This window comes from Sander lucioperca, chromosome 2 (assembly GCF_008315115.2).
Source record: "Sander lucioperca isolate FBNREF2018 chromosome 2, SLUC_FBN_1.2, whole genome shotgun sequence".
NCBI classification, from domain to species: Eukaryota; Metazoa; Chordata; class Actinopteri; order Perciformes; family Percidae; genus Sander; species Sander lucioperca.
The window spans coordinates 4,501,702-4,512,829 of record NC_050174.1 but is presented as its reverse complement, the minus strand read 5'-3'; the positions used below and the strand labels follow the sequence as shown (position 1 = coordinate 4,512,829).

At 40.4% G+C, this 11,128-nt stretch overlaps 1 long non-coding RNA gene across 1 annotated transcript; it reads left to right on the top strand.

The window, feature by feature from the left end:
• Positions 1-734: 734 nt before the first annotated feature.
• Positions 735-10,898, top strand: LOC118496477. The gene is made up of 3 exons (XR_004899061.1): positions 735-745; positions 2,264-2,274; positions 10,826-10,898. It is a non-coding gene; the product is annotated as an uncharacterized LOC118496477 (long non-coding RNA).
• The last annotated feature ends 230 nt before the right edge of the window (positions 10,899-11,128 follow it).

The window sequence follows — 11,128 nt, the reverse complement described above, 5'->3', positions numbered from 1 at the left end:
AAGGGTCATCTCAGTGGCAACATCATCACCTTATCGATGCACCAATCAATGTCTTGTATCATCCATCACAATGTAGATGCAGAGGCCTAGCATAGAAATATCATTTCAGCTTTGTTGTGAGTCACTTCACAGGTTTTGGAAGTTTATATTACTTTCTTTTTAGCAAACATAAAAAGCTGAAGGCGTATAGGGAATTATATTTTTTTGTTATATTTGACTTTTTATCTAATGGATAATCAATATGGAATATATTATTAACAAATTTGAACCAAGTCCTGCTTGAAATTGTTTATGTGAAGTGATTTACTCTGTGCCTACATGTACAAGCTAAACTTTTGTTTTGTTTATTGGCTCCGTTGCAGCTCCTGAACATTTCAGGGTGAGCTGGCTGAGGAGGCCAGTGTCTGAACATGAAGATCTTCTGTATGCCATCAACGTACTAAACTTAGGAACTAGGACATGTTTTGAAACGCACCATTGTTGTCTACCGATGAGATTTTACAATTTATAAAATGTGCACCTTGAGAATAACAGTGGTAATAGAAATAAAATTAGGTCCTAGTGTGCATTTGTCTGACACTGTTAGCAGTATCTATTCAACAACCCATAATTTATCATCGTATTTTAATTTGTTTTTGTCTAATTATACCATAGTTACAGAAGTGATGAGGCAGACATTTACAAAGTTCCCATGGAGTGAGTATAATTAAGGAGTTTGATATGCATCTGTCAAGTTTTAAAGGTGGTTCTGTCATTACCTGCCCACTGCCGTTAAGCCCTTTAAAACCTAAAATCTATTCTGTTGAATCTCTCCACGCCTACTTACAGAGATAAAACTACAAATGGATGTCTTTGATAGCAGCTGACTATTCCCATGTCTTTGTATTGTACCAGCATTTAAAGTTGGGTTCCTTTTTCAATGCCTCGTTTCAAATTCTCTCTATTCTTGTATAAAATATAGGCTGCCTTTGTCTTCCCTATTTCTTTCCACAACTATCGATAGTTGTAAAAGTGATTCCTTTTCCCAGAGATTTGAAGGAGGAAGACAGAGCAACGTAGAGAGAGATTAATGCATCAAATGATAACAATGTCCATACAGCAAAAGGCTCTTTGTTGCAGTTAATCATTTTGTGTGTGTGTGTGTGTGTGTGTGTGTGTGTGTGTGTGTGTGTGTGTGTGTGTGTGTGTGTGTCCCTCTGAATAATGATGACGCCATGATTTCCTCGTTATCCGTGTTGGAAAGTAGAAAGTGGTTGAGGAGGAGGGTGGAGTTGTGAGAAAACAACAAAAGTGGAATATTAGAGTACTAGAAGATGAAATGTAGGAAAGGGGAAAGGAAACATAATATCCAACATTTTTTGATAAATAGTTTTTACATTTACTGTGAGAGATTTGTTACCATGATGACCCATAATGAGTCAGTTTATGAAAGCTATAACATTTGCTGATTTTAACTCCTGCTCAGGGCATATGGCATTTCATAATAATGAGCACATTACCGCCATAATGTCACTGGCTGTCTGGAATTAAAAAATGTGACCTTTATTTACACTCTTTTACAATAGATGCATAAACCGAAACATTACAATTGCAATTGTCATTTTGGAGTGGAATTATGTTCTTTTACTATTTCTTTGACAATGAACATTTAATTCATCCGTAGGGTTGGGCATCGTTTTGATTTTTAACAATTCTGATGCCAATCCTGATTCTTTCTTTTGATTCCGGTTCTTATCAATTCTCGATTCCGATTCTTCGAGGGGTGGAGTTGAAACGGGTCACGTGCTTATTTCACAGATAAGAGTAATAATAATAGTCATAATAATAGTAATTTACAGTTTTACCGGGCTTTTCCAACCTAAAATAAAGCCACACTTCAGAGCGCCACTTACTGTGCTCCATGGCTGCAACACAACAAACGCCTGGAAGTACGGTGGCTGCTATGGAAACCAAAACTTGCGCATGTTAAATTTGGAACAGATGATTGAATTCAAAACCAAATTTTCCAAACGATTGCATTGGAATTGTAATTTTTGAAACAATTCCAAGTTGGAACTGGTTCTCGATGCCCAATCCTATTGATCCACACAAACTTCTGTTACCGTCCCTGGCTATGGCACGGGTTGCCAGGTCAGTGAACATAGGTTTTAGTGTAGGTCTCTGTACAGGCATGATGGTACCAAACAACCAAATCTGGCAACCAGACCGTGACAACAAGACTTCTGGAACATGTACTGTATGTTTCCTTCTCATAGTCCTGAAGCTCTGCCAGAGGTAGTTTATTTATTTACCATTGTATTTAGCATTTTATTGGTGATTCTGTGAAATATTAATTTAAGCTATGAAGTAGCCTACTAACCATTAGAGGTTAAAGTCAGTGGCAGTTTGACAAAGGTACAGTAGGAATAATGATCATGCTTTAAGACAAACTGTTACAGACAAACATTGAGACCTTCAGACAGACAACTTAGACAGACAAGGCATCTCCAAAACCCTGTACAGACAGGATTAGGTGATGAATGGAAGTCGGATTGATTTTGGCATGGCTACACAATGTCCTCTGTGTATTGTGGCATTGAAAAGATCTGCCCTATCCTGACATCTTTGATTCCTGTAGATCCCCCCTTGGCTCTGAAGCCGGCTAACAATCAGAGCTGGGGTAAGATGTTGGCAAGAGGCTAGGAGTGGAGGAGGACAGAGAGGAGAGGAAGATAACGGAGGAGAAGAGGGTACAGTGGCAGGAGGAGATTGTTGTTAAGGTGATGAGGATAGAAAAAAAGGAAACAGCAGAGCACAAAGGGAAGGAGATGGAAAAAGGAAAAATGCAACTGTGGAAGGCCAGAGCGGGAGGAGAGAGTGCAGGATTGTTTTCACGCGTAAGTGGAAAATCTCAGTCAATTGAATGTGCAAGACCTATTAACACCAAAACTGAAGTCCCATGCTGACATATTGTGTGAACAAGAGCAGAACAATAAAGCTAGATTATGGGCATGCACAAAGCCATGGCACTCTGACATATGGGATTTTCTGACGAGAGAACTTCAGATGTAAAGATAGTGCTGTCTAAGTGTCCACATCATGTTAAAACAATGATAACGGTTCAAGCTGGTGATGGTTTTTAAAGATTAACAATTTCAATGAAAATGAATGGGTTAGTACTGAGCCACAGACACCGCAGGGAAGTTGGAAACTATTGAAAGACGGGCTCACACATTTTTCGTTTTGGTGTTTTCATGGGATTACTTGACAATGACAAAAATACAGAATAAGACCAGCTTTATCCTTTCCAGGCTTTGCTTTTGGGGACCCCAGAAGCTACAACCTTTACCACAACAGTTTTAGAAATGTGATGCATCTGTTTAAAAAAGGAACTGAAAAAGAAGAATAAAGAGTGGAGTGCAGAACAGAGGCAGAGGGGAGGAAACAAGCAGCCTAAAGCCACTTTTCTACTTATAAGTCCTGTCATCACGATTATCTGCTTTGATCAGTCTTTTCTTCTTAATTCAAGATTTAAATTTTTTTATCTTGTACTAGTATTTAAAGAAATTGATCCAATGTTGTGCATTGTAACAATTCGAAATAAGAAATCTCTCTAAGAGATTTTTTTTTTTCATTCATGAAACAACTATTTCTGTACTATGAATGCCTTCCAATCTTAAAATGTGTAACCTTATCCTTACATTTAAATTCATTTTAGGTTTGTTTATTGCAGGTAAGGCAGTGCATTATTAAATGCTCTGGGGAATCCTGTGGTGTCTCTGCTTCTTTTGCTCTTTAGAAAGAAGTACAGGAATAGATCTGGTGATCCAGCAGTGAAACATTTTGAGTTAACCTGCCACTGCTGATGTGGGGCACAACACCCCACACTGACTATCTCAAGGTGAATGTAAAGTTTAGATAATATATGTTTAGAGCCCTTTCACTGTGCAAGTGCTAGCATCACACAGTGTAATTACTGTTTATAAAACTGCACCATTTTCCCTTTTTGAATGACATAGATTGCCATTGCCTGCTGGCATGGAGGGTTATTTTCTCTCATGCAGGTTCAGAATGTGCTAGTTGGCTGTCCACTGTAGTTCTTGCGATGCGTTAAAGTCTGCAATGTTTTAGCCATACAAAGGCGTTGGAGGAGACGTGAGGCCACAATCGGTCTTCGTTGCTACTAGTTCTTTGCTGTCTGCTTGGTGTGTCAGCACCTTAACTCCCAGCATCTGACCACTGAATCTTGGTAAGTACTCCAAGTCTCAGAGGCTTTAGGCATAACAGACCCATATTTTCAATGGGTCCAGCCTTCTAAAAATAAAAACACTCAATGAGGTACTTAAAGTCATTTTGGATAAAAGTGTCTGCTGAATACCATTTAGTATATTGTATTGCTCCCATTATTGCAATATGGACCTCACTCTCCCTGCACATTGACTTCGTCCATTCCCAGTAGGCCATCTATCTGTCCATTGACTGCCATTTAGTGTCAACGGGGCCATAACTCGTTAACTGAATGACGTTTAGACACTCAGCAGCTCGTTAGCAAGGCCAGGGGTTAGATGGCTGTTGAGGGGACATGTCACTCTCTCTCTCTCTTTCTGCTCTTTTTTTTTCTGTCAGTTTATCCACCTTCTCTCTCTCACACACAAACACACACACACACACTCACCATTCTCACTTACTGTACACACAGTTAATTTCTCTATCTGTTGCCTCATTTACCCTCTGCCCCCTTTCCTTTTACTTTACAACTCTGTCCTTATCTCTTGCGTATCTATATTAATGCACAGGCATTTACTGTATTGATGTGGCCGTGGCTATTAACAGGCACAAAGAGTGCATTAGGCCCACTTTGAAGAGAAAATGCTCCATGTCCTTTTGTTGTTGTCAGCTTTGTGATTTAGCCACTAGATTTGGAGGTTTATTAAACTGTTTAGTGATTTTAAATCTTTAAAGACTTTTATCTTGGTTAACTGATGGTAAACATGAGAAGCTGCTCAGTGTGACCAATCAATCAATGATCACTATTTCACTGTCTTCTATTGTATTCTATTTCAAAGACAAATATGCGCAAGAAAGTGTGATTGTGAAAATCTGACAGATGGAAAGAACAAGAGAGAGTTTTTCCATGACGAGCCAAGCGAGACCAGTGATTCCACTCCTTACTTGCTGAAACACAGACCAGAAAGAATGTCAATCAATTGGGCTCTCGTTTTCCCTCTTCAGAGGCCTGTACTGTGAAGCACGATCAACATGCCCTGGATTTATTTCAGTTACCCGGCTTCACCTAACCTAACAACAGCGGTCCCGCATAAGCTGTGTCACGACGGTGGTTAACAACTAGTTCAGTCAACCCAGGGTTTTCGAATATTCACATAAAAGAGGCGGTGTTTGCACAGCATGACCAATCGCAAACATCTACCAGAGCAGCATATTTTACATAACTATAATTCAACATAAATATGAAGAACACAGACACGATTTTACAGGCAAAATACAATACAGTTGCTACTTCCTAAAACAGGAAGGAAAGCTGGCTAAAAAATATCCGTCGCTGTAAATGCGTAAATCAGAACGCTTATCAATATCATCATCAGTCAGGCACAAGATCTGACCATAATTACACGTGCTTTCCATAAACTGTCGTTGCTTTAGCCTTTTATTTCAGTTGCAATCCTGTCAGTGTTAAGGGATCGTGAGAGCAAATAAAAATATAAAAACATAATTCAAACCGATGTGCGTTTTGGCAACATATGGCTCGAGAAGCTGACAAATAGCCTATACGTAATTCCCTCCGCTGAAAATCTATATCTTTCATAAAAATACCCATCAGGGAATGTTAACGGGGTTATCGCTCTCTAAATGTTTTAACTTTTATGAGCGCACCTCTCTCTCTCCGCGCACCGAGCTCCATTGGATCTTCTAAGAACAGTGACGCCGTTATCAATCGAGTATTGATTGGTCATTAAGCGGTGCTTTTACACCGGTTGATCTCTAGTCTCCAACATAACCTGCTCTCGAGCAATTTGCCAAATCTTGCTTCGTAGTACAGTCTTCATGTCTCTTTCCTTTTCTTTCCCTATACATCACTCACCATGTCCCCCCTCTTCCCTGGACAGTATTTAGTCCAGCCTTCAGTGTGGCAATTATCACATCATATTCATTTTTAAGCCTTGTTTTTTTTTTTGTAAGTGTTACAAGAGATGGCAATGACTTGCATTGCATTGTAAAAAAAATTAGTCCCTTGGCCTAAATATTATTAGATTTCAACTGTGTATGATTTTGACATCTCTGCATAAAATAAATATGGATCTGTAGAGTGACAAGAAAAAGATAAGAATCATAAAACATAAAATATCATAGGGAGTGTGCAAAAGTTCACAATTCAAAACATCTTTCATTCTTTTTCTGACATGGTGTTTTTTGCCTCCAATGTCGCCTTCCAGGCACCTAACCCTAACCTTAACCCTAAACATAACCATTGCCGCGCTGACTGGAAGGCAACTTTGGGGGCAAAAAACACCAAAAACCCTGAATTATTTTTATTAAAAAGGATTTACCTTTTTGTGGGTAACCTTCGTATAAGCACCGATCTCCTGCAAAAGCCTGGCCCGGGCAGCACAGTTCTTCCTGCTCGTTGTCTGCAATGTTTGTACATGCTAAAGTCACGTTTGATCACGCTTGATTTATGTTTTTGAGATTCTGGTTGTTTGTGAATGGAATATGTTTGTGTGTGGTTTGCTGTCCTGGCCAAACCATTGCTCTTCACTCACTATAGGAACAAAACTGTGTGGGACTCCTGTTTTCAACATCTGTTAAGATTTGAAAAATCTTTTGGGCCAGGCATTAATCAGATCAAACCGCTAATCTGTCATGTAATATTTGCTCCATCATTATTTATTTGACAAACGCATTTCCATTGCTAACACTTTATCGACAAAAGATAAGAAAAAACTAACGGTGAAACTTTTTATATTGTGTATAGATTTGTCAAATTGATTTGCTTCCATTCAGCGTTTCAAATTAGATAATGTGCATAAAAATGCTTGGATGGAAACATGGCTTTGTGTTGCTTATGTGCAGCAGAACGAGAAGTGAAATTCAGAACGTGCATACGCGTAAACTATTTGAAGATTATTGACACTCTTTTGCCAACTGACTGATTGATAATCCCAATAATTTTTTAATAATTGATCATCCACTAAAATGTCATAATTGTGACAGCCGTACAGGTAGGATGATACAGGTAGCATGCTCAACATGCCCTGATTCGCTATAAAAACTAGTGTTCGTTAGCTGCCTTGTTTTTTTTTACGTAAATAACCTTGTTAACCTTGTTCTGGCCATAATAATAACCACTAAAATCTCCTGGGTCCCACACAAACATTAATTCAAAGAAATCAGAAGAAGGTTTTCATTGAGCAGCTGGATTATGATCATGTTAGTCTCGTTTTGCCAGACCCTCCTCCACAGCACTGCGGAGGAGGGTCTGGCTAGTCCACACAGCATATCGGGATGGGAGAAAAACCTGCTCTGGTTTATTGGCATTTCTTCAAACCAATTACAGTCATCTTGGGCGGTGCTAGCTGCGGTGCCACTGCTAAATGGCTTTGATCTGAGCGCCATATCCCACACACACTCATACATTTTCACCGATACGTGAGCCAGCTTCGGCCTGGAATGGTATAATCACCAACAGGACAGCAAACACAGTAAGCTTCATCTTCAATGGTGTATTCACCCTGAAAGAGAGAGACAGAGAATAGCTGCTCCTTGTTGAAATGTCTGACAAGTTTGACAATTTTATAGAAAGTAACAGAAAGAGAGTATGTGTGTGTTTGCAGCCTATTAAAGAACTACACACTTTAAAACTGCATTTTGCAGCTGCAAGTGGCAGCAAGGGCGTCAAATAGAACCGTTAACATCTGTATATACACACACACACACACACACACACACACACACACCTACACACACAGATGAGTGTGACAGTCAACTGTTTGAAGTCAACTGTTCAATCCAATGTCCATCCACCCTGATCTCCTCCCTCTGCATACTTCGGGGCTCCATAACAACATCACATTATTTCAATCTTCGGCTATTAGAGGGCTTTTTTACAGAGCTCCGGAGGTGACATGGAGGAAAAAAAAAAACCCGAAGGAAATGAAATCTCCGCCTCCCGCTGCCATCTGGACTGGATCACTTTGAAAGTCGAGATCTCGAGTTTGAAAGTCGAGATCTCGAGTTAGTGTTTTTTTTTCCTCCACGTCACCTCCGGGGTGACATGGTACTTTTTCACTTGAACCTAAATAAATATTGTTTTCAGCCATTTGCTGAAACAGCCAATGTTGTCGTTATTTTTGGATGGCCAGTTTTATAATTGTACATTTACGTAATGAAGTAGGCCTACATGTCACAAAGGGACTTTACTGTAGTTCAGTTCCCTCCTTCTGTCCTCTTTTTTTATTTCTCTATTCTGTCCTTGCCTTCACACTGCTTTAACCAGCTTCCTCTCTCTCTCTCTCTCTCTCTCTCTCTCTTTCTTTCTTTCTTTCTTTCTTTCTTTCTTTCTCTCTCTCTCTCTCTCTCTCTCTCTCTCTCTCTCTCTCTCTCTCTCTCTCTCTCCCCTCTGAGCTCCACGCTAATCATGCAGTAGAGACTAGACAGTTCCACTGGCCCCCAATTCCACTTCAAAGGGCAACCATTTCCTCCTTGTCTGTAAGAGGACCTGTCAGCCCTGCCTGCCTGCCTACCTACCGCAAAGAGAGAGTGAGAAAGACAGAAAGAGAGAGTAAGAGTGGATGGGCAGACAGAAGTAAAGGATGTCTAAAAAAGCAGAAAAAGGAAGAGAAGCAGAAAAGTTGAGAGCGGGGTCCTCGAAGAGAAGCAAAGAGGTAGTGTTGTTGCGTTTTTGTGTGTTAAAAGTATATGCGCTCGCGCATGTTAGGAAGAGTACACGTCAGCGTTTTGCCAATCTCGGAGTTGGTGGAGAAAAATGGGAGAAAAAAAACAGAAAAGGTACTCGGGACCGTTTTTTTTATGCTTAAGAAAAAAAAAAGCTTTACCTTGCGATTTCTATTTGAACTTTTCTCCCGCCTTGCCTACCTATCTTTCTTTCTCACTTCTTCGCCTCCCTCCTCCTCGTCCTCACTCACTTTTCCACCCTGCAAGAGAAAGAAAGAGAGAGAGAGAGAGAGAGAGAGAGAGAGAGAGAGAGAGGGAGAGAGAGAGGGGGGGTGTCCTGTTCCTCCCCGTCTCGATTTCGGAACGCGAATTAAAGTTGCATTCCGTGCCGCCATTGTAAGGGTAATGAGTAAAAGTTATCTTCAAAGGGTTCGGGTGGCGGGAGAGGAAAGAGCCAAAGGGTTGGAGAAGGTGTGTGTGTGTGTGTGTGTGTGTGTGTGTGTGTGTGTGTGTGTGTGTGTGTGTGTGTGTGTGTGTGTGTGTGTGTGTGGTGGGGACTGGGGAGAGCGGAGATTTTTTTTCTTGAGTCCCTCTAATGCGTGAAATTACACCTGCCACCTTCCGGTCTGGGTACTGCGAGCGTGAATGTGTTTGTGTTCACATAATCACACACATCCATATTTGTGTATGTGCACATCCACATACAAGCACTGATTTATAAACACACCGACACTCACCACCACACATTCCCTATCCTAGCGTGTGCTGTCTAAAGCTACATTTCTGCTAACACGGTGAGCAACACTATATTCTTATTAATAGTTTGAATTCCTATTAACAGTCAGTCCCAGATAGCAAGTTAATTAACTCTCTGCCCTCCTCCCCTGGCTATCAGCGCACAGGTAGCCTTTCATGTTGTTACTGAGAGATAGAGGGAGGGACGACAGAGAAGGGGAGAGAGGTGAGGAGTGAGAAGAAGGAAAGACAGAAGCAAGGAGTGGAATGGGGGAGCGGAAAGAGAAGAAGTGAGTAATGGGAAAGTAATGGGAGAAGAAAAGGATAAGGAACAAGGAGAAGGAGAAAAAGATGATGGTGAGGGAGAGAGGTAACAGAGGGGGGAGGGGGGGAGTTGGTGAGGACGGAAACATGAGCTAAATTGGATTTGGATGAGAAACCGCTGAGAGGGTTGTAAAGTGGCTTGGACGGTGGATACAATGTAAGAAAGGTGTTTTTTAAATTTCTTCATCGTTGCTTTTTTCATGTTCAGCGTTTCAACACCTGCTCAGAGCGCAGCAGGAGATGAAACAAATGGAAAGGGAGGAATGTAGGGGGAGAGCTGAGGAGACGAGCGCTTAGGATGAAAGTGCTTAGGGTTTGAGCTCTCATGTACTTTGAGCAGTCTGACATCAGGATCATTGTGTTTTACAGTAGGAGCTTAGGGCCCCGCTGGAAACCTGGGCACTGCAACAGTTTACCAGAGAGCCTATAACTTAGAATTCTAATTATTACGATATCTCTTGTAAGACATCCAAACTACATTGAGAATGCATCCCATTGGCAATGGTCTGCTAGCTTTTGCAGTGAGAATAGTGAATAGTTGTAAAGTGACGCATGCATACTTTGATTTGTGTGTCAGGGCTCTGCTTAAAGCCACATAACTGATGGAGACTGTCGGTTTTCATGTAGTAGCAGACAGCTACCATAACAGCAAGTTGGGACATTAAGTATTTCTTTAAAAATTCAACCAGTCCAGATGTAATTTATAATATCTTTCTCATGTTTTCTCAAATATGCACCACCAAAACATCTGATTTTGCGATTGCTGTCCGTTCCCCTTTTAACTTTGTTTGTTCTTTTTAAAACATGACCATGATTATTTCATTATTTTGTGATGACAGAGGTCCCCTAACCCTAACGAAGTAGTCATGTAACCTAGTGCTGGACGATATGGAGGAAATCAGATATCATGATATTCTTGACCAAATACCTCAATGTCGATATTGCGGTGATATTGTATTGTTGACAATTGCTGATATTAGATAACAGAATTACAATAAAATTAGATAAATAATCATCAGTAATGTGGTTATGACTAAGTGGGTAAAGACCTATAACAGCTAGAACAGTCTGGTAAGTTAAGAAAATGACATCGCTTTACATAATGTATCTTTTAAAACCAGGAAATGACAACACTTACCATAGTACAGTATTACTATATCGAGAATCTAAGACGATATCT